Raw genomic sequence first — 16,815 nt, 5'->3', positions numbered from 1 at the left:
ACGCCGGTGGTTAGGCAGACGTCTTATCGTTCGAGGTGTTGCTATGAATCTGGTTGATTATCTATATGGAGGAGGCGAGGGACGTATGAAAGGAGGTAGACCTTCGGTGTCGCCTTGGGGAAAGCCCACTAAATGTAGTTTTAAAACAGTAGTGAGAAAGCGTAGAAATTAGTTTATGGCATGATTTGTATGAAAAAGCCTTTTTATTGATGCCTGCTTATTTGGTCACAAACAAAAAAATAATGTTGAATTTAGGAATTGATCCTTCTTTTAAGAGAGAACCTATATTTGAGGAAAATGGTTTATGGATAGATATCTTACCAAAAAAGATTGTAGACTCAAAAGTCAATGAAACTGATAAGCCAATCAATGGAACCGACAATTCAATTCTTGAATTGCCATTGTCTAATCTATTAGAGCCTTTATTACAATCTGACAAACATTTGTCATTAATTAGTGCCTTAGAGCGGAACCTACATGAGCTTAAAGAAGAACTACGAATAGAACGTTCCAAACGTAAGAAACTTAAAGAAAAACTTAAGGCTTTAGAGCAAAAGAACGAAGAAGACTTAGAACAAAGGGTACAAGAACGCGTAGCACAAACCTTGAAAGATAAAAAATGGCATGAAAAAGAGTTTGCTTCTATATGAAAAACCTCAAAAATAATCAAAATCAAAACGCTAATAATAAAATATGGCACAAAAGGCAAATCCGATTTCGGTCAGACTTAATCCGAACTATCATTCAGATTCAAGTCGGTTTAGTGAGGGCGACTGTAAAGCTATTAAATGACTTGCCTTAGCATGTCAATCAAAACATTACAGATGTCCGCAACGAAACAAACACAATTTCTTTAAAGGCCACCGCAAGCAACGGAAAGCACCCAAAAAGGCCAAAAAAAGGAACCAGAGCATATCATAAAAGACACTGAAGCTAATTGATTCTTAAGAGTGCTTCAACCGACCGTGTCTCCAAAGCGCAATGAAATATAGATATCATGAACGCAAAGTGCTACAGGGCAACCGGACTTAATTTTTCACCAACATTACAGCCTTTTGGTACATGCGTAGATCGTTGGCGGATGTATTTAGACATAAAAGGTCAGAGCCCTTCGTTTGCCCTGCGGCTTTGCGCGTTTGAAAGCTTCGATAAAGAATGAGAGCATTTAATGAAACCAGTGAACCACGCATCTAACCTGCGGGCTAAGACATGAGACCGACGGGTTGTAGTACCCGTTTACCGATTTTAATCTTAGTTACAAGATTAGCGGTGAGAGGAAAGGAACCTAAATTAATGTACCTATTCGACAGGGACATTGTACACTTAAGCAGTATAGAAAGATCGGATCGATCTTTGGATGGAGTTCGAGACATGCTAATTAATTTTGTTTTTTTAGTCCGGTGATTTGTTGAGAGACTTTGATCTGTAAATCAGTCAAGCTGTCCGATCGTGATGCCTTTTTTAAACAGTTAACAGCTCTAATTGTTCTATAGGAAGTTGCCTGTCTTCATTTCGCTTTCATCTAAGTCTCCTTTGCCATTTGGAATCCGTTTGACTAATATAGAAATGTTATAATTATCAGCTAAACCTCAGCTGATTTGTTTGGGAAACGGCAGCGTTTAGTATCTTATTGTGATAGCTGCGGTGTTGGATAATTTTGTTTCATTTAGCAGGCCTGTCTAAGAGACTTTTCTGTTTACCAAATAGCAGGACACATTGCATGCCTTTTGCGAAGCTTACGGTAAATGAGGGGTATGTTCAGAACCAAGAGCCACGGCTCAATTCCTTATCCATCTGCCGCAGCATTGTTATTTGACTTACGATGAAGTATTGAGTGGGTTTTCAAATACGTTTTGCATGCAAATAGCGTGAAATAAGAGTTTACGAGGTGAAGCACTTGATTCGCAGGCCTAATTTCTATGGCTAGGAAGACTTTTAGTAAAGCTATAATCAAAAAGCACGCAATAACGAGTTCAAATGATAACCTAAAACTAAAAGTAATACAAAGGGCAATTAAATGAGATGGAAACGAAATGGGCAAAACATCTCTAAAGGATAAAGAAAAGGCTCTTTCCCACATTGATAAAAATGAAAATTATTAAAATCAAGCCACATTGTCGTTCGATCACTAAAGAGAAGCAGGTGCAAGGAAAGCAAGTGTTTGTGTTTCCTTTCCTTCGACCCATCATGATATAGGCAACTTGAGTGAAAGAGCCGTATGATAGGCGACCATCTCATACGGTTTGGAGAGCACTTCATTCGGCTTACGCCAGTAGATAAAAGTTAAGTTATTTTATGACTTATATTGTAGTGCCGGAAAGTGATGGTCGACTCTATTTATTATTATAGAGAATTGTTATATTAAAATGTTGATCTTAAAAGGTTTTTTTGTGTCATTCTTTCCAGGATTTTCTCTAGGAAAACAACGAATAGAACTAAAGTAGGGTAAGAGAAGACTAGGTTAAAAGGGAATGGGACTAAAGAGAGGAATCGTGGGATTGAATCTCGTCTTGGTAGGTGTATTATTTATTATTTTCCTGAAAGGACATTCATTCATGTATTCTTTTTTCTGGTTTAATGATGTCCATCATTACTTTTTGGTTGATGATACTGTCGATGATGCCAATTGAAAGGGCGACCGGTTTGGTTTTTATATAAACGTATTGTATAAGCTATTGTATAGAGGCTTTGCACTTACCTTTGCTCGGTAACGGAGGCAAGGACCAAGGCATGTGTAATAATAAAAAATGACTTTAAAGGACTTTAGGCGTTGGCAGGACAAAAAAAGACCATTTTCTGGACCAAAGAGTCTACAGGCTTTGAAGGATAAGCCCAAAGCCTGAAGCGAGCCTGCTTTTGACACGGAGATAAGAGCAAGGGCTCACAAATCAAAGTCTTTCTTAGAACCAGCGACGACAGCTAATCATTAGTACGAAGTTCTGGGGCACGAACGCATGCTGCCTTACCCTATGCCTACCTGAGGTTTCGAATGGTTAGGCTAAATGACTTTACCTTAATTTACTCATAGCACAGAAATGGAAGGGAAAAATAGGAGGAACTACCTATATTATTGGGAACAAAAGACTAAATGACATCCCAACGCAGGGCATTTGATTAAGCAATAGACAAGCCATATAGGAAACAACGGTGAGATCTTTGAAAGGGAAAGCCCTGGAGAGAAATCAGAGGGCCCATATCATTTGCTGACCCCCTAAGGACTTAGAAGTAAGAAAGCACTTAGTGAATGTTAAGTAAAAAAAAAGGGGCCTATGTACTTGTTATGCTTTGAAAGCTAAGGGCAGTTGAAAATTGAAAGAAAATAATTTGATGGGGCAGAAATGCCAAAATGCGCCTTATTGCTTACATAATGAACAAGCGCTCTCGCTGAAATGAAGAGATAGCCTTAAGATAAAGCAGTAAAGTGACTTAGTGGTTTTGATTCGCTTTTAAAGGCAAAAAAATGGGGCAAGCCGAAAGCAAGCAAAAGGCCTTTTATTATACAGAATAAAAGCGATTTAGGACTGTCCCCATTCCATTTAACACTAACTAACTATTTTCTCTTCTGATTAAGTGGTTGGGAATTAAGTATGCTTTTGGAGCCTACTAACTTCGTTCGTAACCTCTTTTTTTTCAGGCGGATTTGATTGGAATTTGAGAAGTTTCTCTTATTCAAAATTTCTTGTGTTAAGGGAGGCTTAAATCAGATTATCCTAGCTGAGCCCCTTAAGCCCTCTTCTTACGAAAATAGGTCAATTCTAAAAAGGAACAATGAAAAGAACCTATTTCACGACTCGGAAAAGAAAGGACAATGTAATGTTCGAAAAAGATCTGTCAAGCGCAAGTAAAAAAGCCGTATGATGGGTGACTCGCATGTTCGGCTTGGAGAGCACTTATTTAGCCTGCATCATTCATTTACATAGGTCGGATAGCGTTTAAGAGACATAGATTTGTTTCTCTGAGATCTACATTTTATCATCATTCAGCTAATCATATAAAAATCTTAAGCCCTCTATCGTTAAGCGCAGGTAAACGATTGACTCTATCCTATTGGCCGGGGAACTGTACAGAGAATAAAAAAATTAGCTAGCGGATACGTCGATAAGGCCTCCGGAAACCCTTTGACAACCGCACCTTTCATGCCTTTGGTTGCGCAATATTATCTCCATGCGAAGAACTAAATTCATTTTGATCCTACTATGGTTAACATAATCGACGACAATCTTTTACTTTTCTCTCCTCTCTTCTTCCGTGGCAAAGATGTTACCCGATTTTCCGGTACAGTGGACAAGAAACAGAACTAATCCGAAGGAAGGAAACGATGCCTGTATATAGCTAATGTCTTATGTGAGAAAGCTAAAAATCTCTGCTGTCGATACTATTGTAATAAAGATACCTAATGTGAACGTACGAAACCTGTAGAAAAGGATTTATGCAGTAGTTACTCTTTTTTAAAAGGAGATGTCCGTTGACGCTTGTATGTAGCGAATGCTTGATTTAAGGGGACTAAGAAGATATGCAGTCATCGTTGCCGGAAAAGGATTAGATCTCGGTGGTCCGAAGTGTAATCCTTTTCACTTGATGAAACAAACATCAATACTTCGATTAAGCCGGTAAGAGTTGATTTTCCTTATTAAAGCGCTTTCTTAATTGCTTAGGAAATAGCTTGGGGACTGGAAAGAAGAAAATTATCTGTGTAAATTCGTGCATCCATATTCCAACAGATTGGAAATTGCGGGTATGTAAGAGGAATCCGCATTTGTTGTTCGGGTTGATTAAATGGTGCAGAAATTGCTTAAACTGAATACACCAGATATGGTTCGACCTCCCTACATGTATTTTCCGATTATATCGATTATGTGAGGGCAGAGGCATTTATTTGTTATGGGATCTCAGGCGTAAAGGTGTGGCTTCCACATTCGGTTTCGATATTCCAAAGGCAGTAATTTTATTTGGACGCTATATTCTTTACGTACAAAGTTTCGGAAATGTTGAAAGGGCAGACGTAAAGGTTGCAGAACGAACGGTACATGACTTAGTTATGGAAAATGTGGTATTAAAAGTTGTTTGCTAGGTCGTATTTTATATTAAACCATTGAAGCAGCACGTCGCGTTATAAGCAGACATTTTTAAAGAAATGGTTAAATACGGGTAAGGATTTTTGCAGATATTTTGATTATTCGTAAACTTACAGAAGTGAGAATGGGCAAAGGAAAAGGGAATCCCATAAGTTGGATGGCTCGTGTGGCGACGGGATAGATTTCATTTGAGATAGATGGTGTGCCTTTGTCAAATGCTTGAGAAGCGGCGAGATTAGCGGCGCATAGGCTATGTGTGTCAACTAAGTTTGTTTACTGGTCGTAATTGCAACGGCATTGCCCACTTCGTAAAGTGGGCGCCCCAAAAAAAAATGGTGTTTAATAACAAACAGTTTTTATTAGGTCCGAAAATTACGAATGTGTGCTTACTATTTAGCTATGGCATAAAATATTGTATTTAGTATAGTTTTCGTTTGAAGGTAGGTTTAGGCAAATCAACTGGCTGGTGCACCAATTTTATTATAGTATCGCAGCTTTAGCCGATATCAAATAGTTAATGACGTTAGAAGGTGCAAAATTAATTGGAGCAGGAGCAGCTACCACGGCCTTGGCGGGAGCAGCAGTTGGTATTGGAAACGCATTTGGTTTCTTGATAACTTCTGTGGTGTGAAATCTTTCATTAGCTAAATAACTATTCGGTTATGTGATTCCAGGTTTTGTCTTGACAGAAGCGATTGCCTTGTTTGCTTTGATGATGGCCTTTTTGACATTATTTGTATTTTAAATAAATTCACCGAATAACGAATGGGTTGTACCTGGAGCAGGGATGGGGGCTTGACTAATTCCTTCCTTCTTTTTGGTTTGGCCCTTTTGACCGAAAAGGTTAAGCATGGTAATTGATCATTTTATTTGAAATCAATAGAAACTAAGGTGTCTTTGGATTTTGGGCAATGACAGATTCGAACCACGTAAACGAGGCACTTTATTGACTGGGCTAATTGCCTTCATTATTTGAGCTAATTGAATAGAGGTTTTTATTTTGTTCAACGGTAGTTAGGATGTAAGGATAGATTCATTTCCTCCTCAAAAGACTGCACCATGATACAGGCTATTGTTTCGTCTTTTGGGACTCAACTAATTATCAATGCCCGTGGCATTCATTGGGATCGTTGGAGCTCAACTAACTAAACTATCGATGCCTATGGCTAACAAATTCATTTTATGCCCAAACAAACACGCAGACATGAGGATTTTTATTTATTTCGATCAAATGGATAAGGAATGTTAGCATTATTAATTAAAATAATCTATTGTATTAACCTTGGCTGCTTTCTGTCTGAGAGCCAGAGCAACTATGCAATTATTTGCGTTATCATAGAAATTTCGTATTTGCTTTATTTTCGAGACGCTATCTGTTTTTTTTTGTTTGATTTTTTTTTGGCATAAGGTAGATAATGAATTTATTTAGGAATTCGTATGCAGGAATCGAAAATGTAATCTGGCTGGTTTCCGATGGACAGAGCAATTTTCATGAATGTTGAGCACATACTTTGTGCCGGCAAAGCCGACGCAAGTTCCTTTTTTAAGTGCTAAAGCGTTTTAGCCTTTTGAACCAAAGCCAATAGGATGTAAATCGATCGACCTTTATCACCCCATATTATTATTTATAAGCCATAGCTTACTTCGATCTTATTTATCCTTCATAGAATCTTTGGAACTTTTTTGGCTGCTGCATTGTTAATTGGTATTTTTTTTTTGAAAGTTGGTCATTTTAGCCTTATTTTTGAAAGTTATTATTAATGTGCCTTCTTCGTTGGAAAGCATTTCCATTGGTTTATCTTAGGCCTAGTAAATTTCATTTTTTTAGCTTTGTCTTATTATATGAGTAATGGGGTTTGTCATTTATGGTAAGATTTCGGATTTATTTTAGATCTGTCTTAAGTTTATATTTTTGGAATCGTGATGTTATTAGTTGCGGTTTTTTTGACTTTTTCGAAATTTATTCAATTTTCCATTTTGTAAGCACGGGGAGTAAGCTAACCTCCCCAGGCAAAGATTCTATTTCGACAAACTAAACCTCTTCATCGAAAAATCAAAAAAAATTGAAATTGATCCTGGCTATGATGGTCTATATGTTGATGGACTGTTTCTATATCTTACCAATAAATAAGTTAATGGACTGTTTCATAATGTTCAACGTGTTGATGGACTGTTTCTCTATCTCATAATACTTACTAATAAGCTGTTGATGGATATGTATAACAATGTGAAAAAGGGATAAGAAAGAACCAAAGGACATTTGTTTTTAAAGAAAAAGAAGAAGATCCAATGCATTGGTTATGGTTTCGGTAAATGCATTGTACCATATTTCTTTCTTAATAAAAAAAGATGTTTCTAATTAAACTGTTTATAAGAGTTAAATGGGACAAATACATTGGTTATGGTTTCGGTAAATGCATTGGCTATGTTTTTGATAAATGCATGGGTTCTGGTTTCAGTAAATATATTATCTATGGTAAATGCATAGGTTCTGGCAATGATAAAATCATATCAAATATGTCTTTCATATAGTCAATCTTATTTGAAAGTAAATACATCGTTTTTTAAATGCATTGGTTCCGAGGAAAGCACTAGTTCAGGAGACTATATCAAAAACCAATAAGGAGAAAAGCCACTAAAAAACCAATAAAAACAGTTGTAATGACTATCGTACTTACCTAAAGCGTTAGCTTCTCGTCAATTCCTTCTATTTTCAGCCATACTTTACTCTCCTGCAATGAATCCTTTGGTTTCCGGTAGATGGAAGATCTGCATGAGCGATACAAGAATTCTTGTATAATAACAATCTTTGGTATCCGGAATGTAAGATGATTCGCCTTGCCAGTGGCCGTTCCGCTTACGGTTGTTAGTAAAAGCTAATAACTTACTAAGAAATCATCATCAACCTTTACGAATAGCCAATTTAAAGCTCTGGCTATTGTCAGAATGCACTGCTGTATAGATTCAATAGCTAGCCGAGAATACATAATGGGTGCCGGTTTTTATTCTTCTCATTGAATTTCATGCATATGGAAGATAGGAAAGAAAACTGAAAACCGAGCAAACTTAGGAATCGTTAAAAGGATTATTTAAGCATGATTTCCTTGTCTCTTTCCTGGAAATTTATCTCGTTAACGCAACTATTATTTTGCTTGTGTATGGAACTTTATTCAGTACTTCTAAGCGATATGACTATCCATTGTTAGTACGCAATGTGACTTGGTTAGGTCTACTTAGTGTTATGCGCCTAGGACGGCACGTTTTAAGAGGCAAAGATTGGAAACTGTTGTCTAAATGGACTCTTTGACCCACAGGAATTGAAAACTGTTGTTGGGAACTATAGCATAGGAGCTATTTACTCGCTGCAGGACTAATTGCGCACAGTAAAAGCAAGGTAACTTTTTTTGATGTTTCGGAAGGCACTTGGGTTTGAACGCTACTGTTTATGTGCGGTCATTTCTTTATAGGTTGTTACGATGAGCGGCTTTCGCGTGCGTGGCGCTAAACGGCGAATTAAGTTTCGGATGTGCAATCCAGGGATCACCTAAATAAATCTCTTATATACCATAACAATTAACTTTGATAGTAATAAGGAATAGCTGTCCAATTTTTGACAACTGGAGCTTTGTAAATCAGTAAGGTGAAAGATCCTGCCATAATGTATTCCAGAAATTATATCAGGCAATTGAAATTGGGCATGCAATAATGTCTTTTGGCATGGATAGTTTTGGGGAAAGGGTAGTGGAAAATAACTTAATGTTTTATAAACGGACGTGCTAGAGCATTTTTAGGATGTTGCACTTATTCGATTAGGGAAAAAGAAATCATATAAAATGAGCAAGCCAGTGAAATATCGATAAGAGCTGACAAATCGATAAGTTCATCTAATCAATTTCGGCTGATGAATCAAATCCATTTCTCCGGAGGTTGGCTAAGAGAGTCGCAATGAGACCTTAACAATCGGATATAAATCAAATAAATTGCAATATATATGGGTTTTCAAACATCGAACTTCCTGGCCTATACAGTGATAATAATTAGGTTATTTTAGCAATTGAACTAACAAAGAGAGCAGCCCAGAGACGAGACTTTTTTAGCTTTGTTTTAAGTATAGGCTCTGGATATAAAATAATAAAGATTTTTTATATCCTTTAAGTGAATGGCTACGTTTAAATCGTTAGACAATATGCTTAGCTAGTAAATTTTATTGCGACACACCCATTTATTAGCCTCATTATATATTTGAAATTGGCGGCTTTAGTGTTCATAGGGATGAAACAACATGATATGAAATTTCATTTATGTCAATGAAACCCCCTTAGTTTATTGTATAACTAAACATTTTCTAATACAAAATAAACCTTTTTGTGGAATATGATTGAAGCCCTTGGGAAACGGGTGCAACAACATTTAATAACGTTAAGTGCATTGCCTGAACACGGCAAATGGACGGACAATGAACGAAGGCATAATATAGGCTATATGCATTGAATATAAAAATAGATGTCCAAAAGGTTAGCTTATGCAAAAAGCACATTCCATTATATACAGGTTTGGTCTTTTTTTGTTTCGTCAATTCTTAGAAGTTATCATAAATGAGCCATATGCAAGGAAACTTGCATGTATGGTTCTGACCGGAAGATTAAAATCTATTTCACCGGTTTCTAATAACCTTTATACTGGTCGCTGCCGGCGCACCTATAATGTTTGCTAATTTACTTTATAATACTTGTATAAAAGATGATTTAACCTATTTTTTTGAAATCTTTTTATTGTTAAGTACAGTTAGTATTCCTGCTATGTGCCTTGATTATTTCGGACGGGAAGGATTAAATGCCCCTGAATCTATCGTGCTGATTCCACTTTCCATCCGCAGCATGCCTTTTATGATTTCAGCTTGTGATTCAATTGCCATGTATCTAGCCATCGAGCCCTAAAGCTTATGTTTTTATGTGATCGCAGCCTCGAGAAGAAATTTTGAATTTTCTACAGAAGCTGGCTTAAAATACTTTATTCTAGGTGCATTCTCTTTTGGAATATTATTGTTTGGGTACGACTGGCCAATTACCGATACACATATTTATATGTATTTTTGTCTATATACGTATAGAGGTTCACATACAAACTATTCTATGTATATATAATTTTATTTGTTAGATAAACATCCTTAAGCAATGTCGACAGGCTGATTGACTATGCAGGGAGATTCGATTTCGATCCATATAAACATGGCCTCTATTTCATTTCACGATGGATAAAGTCCTCAGCGCAGAGTTGGAATTAGAAAGAATAGAGCGGAATAGATATCTTTAAGAGTGGAAGTTCCGGAGGTGTGACCGGCGGTAGGGAGGCACACAGAAATTAAATACTTCGACTAAAGGAGCGACCTTGGCTAGTCTACTAAACCCTAAGCTAATGTTATGTGTTTTCTTGGGTCCTTCCAAGGATCCCTTAAGTGCCCTTATCTTTACTTTCTTTTGGAATGAGCGTGACCGGAGACAAGCTGGGAATGGTCGAAGCGAATGGATATCTATTTCATCGGCTGGAGAGGCCCTCTTTAAGACATTCACTGAGATGTCCACTGGGGCTAGGAACACTTAATTACATAAACTTTTGTATATCTATTATGGATTGCTTTGGAGCATACAATAACCTAAACTAAATTGATCGGACAAATTGAGTCTTCGGCCTTGATCATATAAGCCATTGGTCCGATTTAATGTAAAAAGATGAACTATTTATCGGTTAGGATAAGAGCTGGTGATTACATCTAATAAACCTTATTTCTGTTATTTAAGATTAGACATTGCAGCATTGAGTGGTTAGGTTTTTTGAATATATACGTAAAGAAAATTCCACTGATTTGCTTATAAGCAAAATATCCCCAAATAAAATAGAGAGTACGCTATAAACCCTAACCAACACTCCGCTATGATATAAGGTTATATTAAAAGCTATGAAAGTACGCTTAAGAGCCGTCTAAAGACCCATCTTTTGTCATCGGGCAAGCGGAGTCTGGACAAAAATGTTGTACAATAACTTATAACTATGCTTTAATTAAAAAAAATTACTATATGAGCTGGCTGTTGTGAGGGCAAGGGTCCATTTAATTTGCATCGCGATGCATCGCGAATAAAATCAGCTATCTTTCTTTTACGGTTTGGAAAGCCCATGGTGCAGATTGCTTGGAATCTTAGGACCTAAAAATAGCTTTTTTTGGCTGAATGTAATAAACTTTTTTTCGTCTGCTTGCCATACTTGACCGAATGGATAGGGTGAAAAAATGAAAAGGCAATGCAATTCAAACTTGTAACCAAAGAAAATAAACTGTCGTCTATTTCTATGGAAAGCAAAATTTCATTAGACAACATTTCCAAACCACCCGTATACGCATACACGAATAAATAAATGTCTAATCATAAATATATCTATAGACATAAAAAGAAATCTATTCGCATATACAAATATTCTTGTGCGGTTGTTCTTTGAGACCTTTTTGAGGTTGACTTGGTGTCTCTCTATTGAGTTATCTCCATGATACGCGCAATATTATTATGGCTTATATGCGTTGCGAAGAGGAACTGAAAATGGATTAACCTAAGAGATTTAAATAAAGCAGGTTTTCTCTCTTTTGCCTCGGAAACGCTGGCAGACAGAAAGGCAAGCAAGATTAGGATCCATTTTTGCAATAATATCAATATATGTTAGGATAAGAACAGCAAGGAGTGCTTCATGTCAGTTATGATAGATAAGTTGGGAAGGAAGAAAGACAAATCGGCCAATTATATCCTGTATGAAAAAGAGATAGCTTATTTGATGACTAAAGCCGGCAAAATTTCTGTGCATCTGATCTGGCTCCGTATTTTTGGAATGATGTTTTGTGTGCTGATGAAACCTTATTATGTTTGCAAGGTTTCAAATGTGAAGGTGCAAAACCATTTGGCTATGAGATATCTATGGGTTATAAATTATGGGCTCTTGTTTTTACGCAAGTATCATTAGAAACAAATAGTCTTTAGCTTAGCACGCAGTGAGCTTGAAAAAACGGAAATAAGATTAGACACTAGAAAACCACTTTATATTGCCGGAGCAAGTGAGCCAGAGGCTCCAAGGTGCTATCGGCAACTTATTGATTTTGTTGGGTGTCCTGAAAGAAACTCTTTTATTTGTTGCCGCTAAGGGGGGAAGCCCTTAGTAAGCGCTATATGTCAATTTTATGATAAGCCATAAAATGCATAACGTTTTAAAACGCAAGTTCCCGGCCGGAGGTTCCCTCCAGATTTTCTGGTGTTCGTGCAAGCCGTATGCGACAAAAGTCGCACGTACGGTTAAGAGGTGGTTTACTTTTATATCGGCTGGAGGTATGGTTAAAAGTTTACGTTGTCCTATTTGTTCTATGATTTATGGGTTTACCGGAACTACCAATTTTGAAGAATCGGCGAAAATCTTTATTGGATATGAAATCACTTCGTTTGATGTTTAGTCCAGTGGTATTTTTATGGGGATTTTATTTATTGCGATAGGGTTTTTATTTAAAATTACTGCAGTTCCTTTTTGGGCGGCCGTAAGATGGTTTATGGGCAAATATTGTAATCAATTTTGGTACTATTAGGGCACTTCGTTTGTGTCAGGGCATGGAACTTATCATTGCCTCGCAAGAGTATGAAACTATAGCATGTCACAGAAGCGCGGTTGGGGGCTCAGAGTACTTATTGCGCGAGCTTTATTGTGTTATATGAGATAAGCCTGTCTATATGGCAAATCAAAGTTATCTCCTTTATCTTTTAGTTGACTGGCTATCCAATGAACTCATGTTCTAAGCACAATAAAAACATGCGAACAAATGCCGGTGCACTTTTTGCTTGTCGAGGTAAAATGGCGATAAGGTATAAATTAGACAAATTATAAGCAGCTCTATAAAAGCCAACTCCTTGCTTGCTTAAAGACAATTAACGAAACGGGATCTCAAGACACCAGGACCATAAGCTATATCGGCGAAATCCAAGGGTAAACTAAATCCCCAATTGGCGATCATAGGACCTTTAGTACCCAATCAAAGCTTCGTCTCATTTTGGTCTTTGTTTCACAAGCTAACCGAATTGGATAGGTGGCTTGGAAACTATCTGATTTGAATGGCTGGTTAGGAAACTGCAGAGCGCATAAGAAACTATTTTGTTTCATAGCACTCAAAAAAAGGAAGTAACGAATTCTTTTAGTTTATTTTGTGACTGTGAAAAACTGACCTTTTCTCTTCACCCTTTGTTTATGTTTGTTTTTGGTCAGAGTTATATTGAAATAACGAAGCTACCTTATTACAAGTAATGCCGTCGTATGTCAGCGGACTTGTTTTTTTAGTTTTGCTTCGCCGTCGTTTGGCTTTTTTTTTTGGGTGATCAGATATGGGAAGCTTCCTTTAGACAAAAAGGCCCAAAAGAATCGCAAGGGAAGCGTCGCTTTAGCGTTATTGATTCTTTTTTTCGAAATGCTTTGGATGTTGACAAAAAAAAGTAGACTCCTTTGCCTGATTGCCTATTTCTTAATTTTGAAAAGTGGTGTAAGGGTTTGAAAAATAAAAAAATTTACTGTTGCTGATAACTCCAAATAGTCCTGTAAAACAATTCCTTTGCGGTTTACCGAGACCAAATAATTACCTGTTCATAGGATACCTTATCTATTTATTTCACATCATATCAATTTCAAACGCTTAGTAGGTGCTGGCAAGGCACTTAGGATAAATCTTTCCGAAGGCTAGAAAGCATAAAAAAGCTTCTGTAACACTCTCCCATGAGTTGAAGGCTCTGAACCGAACAGAGGCTCTAGCCCTGACCCGGTTCATTGACTGGTTGGGAAGCAGTGTTTTTTTAAGGAAACCAATGATACATTATCGTCATTGGCAGATTTGTGATCTATAAACCAGGTTTCATTTTGGACCTAGAGAAACACTGGAGATAATGGAAGGGAAGAGGTTTATTTATATTAAATGATTTCTATTTATTTGAGTTTAATAAAGTCGTTCTCAGTGACCCGATTGGTTATATTTGACAACGTGTAGAATGGCTAAAAACAGTGAACTTTTGATTTTATCTGATCTAAATGTCGTAGGATTAAAAAGCCGTACGATAGGCAACGATTATGTACGGTTTGAGGAACACTATAGTAAATCATTGCGGAATTTCCCAAGTGTTTAGCTAGGCAAATTAGGACTAGATGGCTACGGCATGGTCTAATTAATGATTTACTTTTGACTCTATATGTATGGGCACCTGATGTATACGAGGGTTCACCTGCTTCAGTCACGGCATTTTTTTCTATTATACCTAAAATATCTATTCTTGCTAATATGTTACGTGTTTTTCTTTATAGTTTTTATGACCCAACATGGTAATAACTCTTCTTTTTTTGCAGCATTGCTTTTATGATTTTAGGAGCACTGGCTGCTATGGCTTAAAAGGGAGTAAAAAGACTTTTGGCCTATAGTTCTATAGGACATGTAGGTTATCTTTTGATCGGTCTTTTACGTGGAACCATAGAAGGGATTTAATCATTACTGATCGCTATATTTATTTATGTATTAATGACTATAAATGCATTTGCTATGGTTTCAGCATTACGTTAAATTCGTATCAAATATATAGCGGATTTAGGCACTTTAGCAAAGACTAATCCCATTTCGGCTGTTGCCTTGTCTATTACCATGTTTTTATATGCAGGAATATTTCCGTTAGCCGGTTTTTGCAGCAAATTTTATTTATTTTTTGCTGCTCTAAGTTGTGGGGCTTACTTATTAGCCCTAATAGGAATCGTGACTAGCGCTATTAGTTGTTGAGCGGCCGAAATGGGTTGTCTAAAGGCAGTATAGAAGACCTCAACACGAGGTCGTGCACCGGACACATAGCTTACTAACACGTTGCAAGACAGATGAGAAGAACGCATCTATGAAAGGACAAGTAAAGGGATACCGTTAAGATCTCATGAACTTACCCAAGATCCTTATACGAGTCCGCTGTGATCATTCTACGAGATGGACCTGAGTTGTCGTGAATTGAAGTACCCTTTGATGTAATAATACTTTCAATTGCAATGTGTGATTACCAAAGTACTCTTTGCCGGCGGTCGAAATAATGCGAGCTGGACAAAGACAAACAGAGCAAATTACCCATATTATTGGGGACAGGAAACAAATCAACATCTTAAAGTGATCATATAGCCTATAGGAAATAACGGCGAAGTCCATGTAAGGGAAGAAACCCGCAAAAAGAAGCACCAAGAAACTAGCGAAGCGCATAAAAGAGGCTTTGCGTCTATAGGGCCTTTTTTGTTTATGGATTAAGCAAATTCAACTGAAAAGAAGCTACGAAGCCAAGCGCGCTCAACAGCGTTTCCTAACAGGTTCCAGGGATGTGCGAAAATCAAGAACCAAATCACAAGTAGATAAAAATATTTATTTGTATCTAAGTTTACACATATGAAAATCTACATAATGATTAATTAATATCTATATCTTTTTAAAACGATTTAAACACAAATAAATATTCACATAAATATACATATATATATTTATTTATATGAATATCGCCATATCTGTGTCTATTTTGATTAACTTATTTATAGATCTATTTTATTTTCCGTCCATCGTATAGAAATTATTTTCCTTTGACTATTCATCACGCCTAGCGCTTTAAAGGGCCCTACAACGGATGACAGAGGACCCATAGTACTTGCCTATCAGCCTTTTGCATTGTTTTTGTTTTTTGAAAAGCAGCATTGGAATCATGATTTAGTCGGCAGAAAGGGGCCTAAGTGGCCATAGGTTTAAATGGATTATACTTTATACATTCACTATGTTTAATTTTTGATTTATTGGAGATGCTTGACCAAATAGGTTTCAGTAAAAAATGTAATTTTTATTAGGCTTTCCGGACAAGACTACAATTGGGCCTTGTCAGTTTCGCTGGGTCATGGCGTGTATGAGGACCTAAGATACCCTAGCTTCTATAACATCGAAACTAGACAGTTAACGGTACATCATTGAAGCGACTGAAAAATCGTCAAGGGTGTCTTTTGGGGGATCTTAGTGGGATAAAGTTTCGGGGAGTGAGGAAAGGGCTTAATAAATAACTCAAAGAAAATTATTTCCCATACGAGCAAAGAAAAAGGAAAAGAACGGGTCAATGAATTCGATTGAAAAGGAATCGAATCCTTGCAAGGCAGGCTCGTTTCTTTCCCTTCTTGCTCTCTCGTCCATAAAGCTAACTAAGCGATTTGAACAAAAACGGTGCAAAACTAACATCTAAAGCAAGTAAAGTAGGCAAGCCGTATGACGGGCAATTTTCTTTTACGGTTCTAGGAGGACTAAGTGCCCTGAAATATGCACGAGAGGTTACTCTATTTTATTATATATGACTGGTGAAAATTATGTATTTTGATACGCCTAGAAAATGGATTTTATATAGACTAATAGATTATGAGAAATCGTTGCTACTAGCTATTAGTTTCTTGTCGATCAGCTTTTTTTTTCTATATCTTTCCCCGATCTTTCTAGTTACCCATGGAATGGCATATTGTTTATGCATTTAAGTAGAACAAGCGGAAAATCAATCTCGGACTAGGCTATGAAAGCTAGAGAAGTGTGCTTTGGTCTAAATCCAAGCAACCCGGGAGAGTGGCTGAGTGGTTAAAAGCGACAGACTGTAAATCTGTTGGAAACCCTTCTTCGCAGGTTCAAATCCTGCCTCTCCTA

At 37.0% G+C, this 16,815-nt stretch overlaps 1 non-coding gene across 1 annotated transcript; it reads left to right on the top strand.

Annotated features, from left to right (window-relative positions):
• Positions 1–16,731: 16,731 nt before the first annotated feature.
• On the top strand, positions 16,732–16,815 carry TRNAY-GUA (transfer RNA tyrosine (anticodon GUA)). The gene has a single exon. It is a non-coding gene; the product is annotated as a tRNA-Tyr (tRNA).

Source organism: Lygodium microphyllum, unplaced genomic scaffold (genome assembly GCF_053477565.2).
Source record: "Lygodium microphyllum isolate KBCC unplaced genomic scaffold, Lygodium_microphyllum_v1.1.10 scaffold_42, whole genome shotgun sequence".
Taxonomy (NCBI): domain Eukaryota; kingdom Viridiplantae; phylum Streptophyta; class Polypodiopsida; order Schizaeales; family Lygodiaceae; genus Lygodium; species Lygodium microphyllum.
Note: the sequence above shows the minus strand (reverse complement) of the source record. Positions and strands in the feature narration are given on the sequence as shown.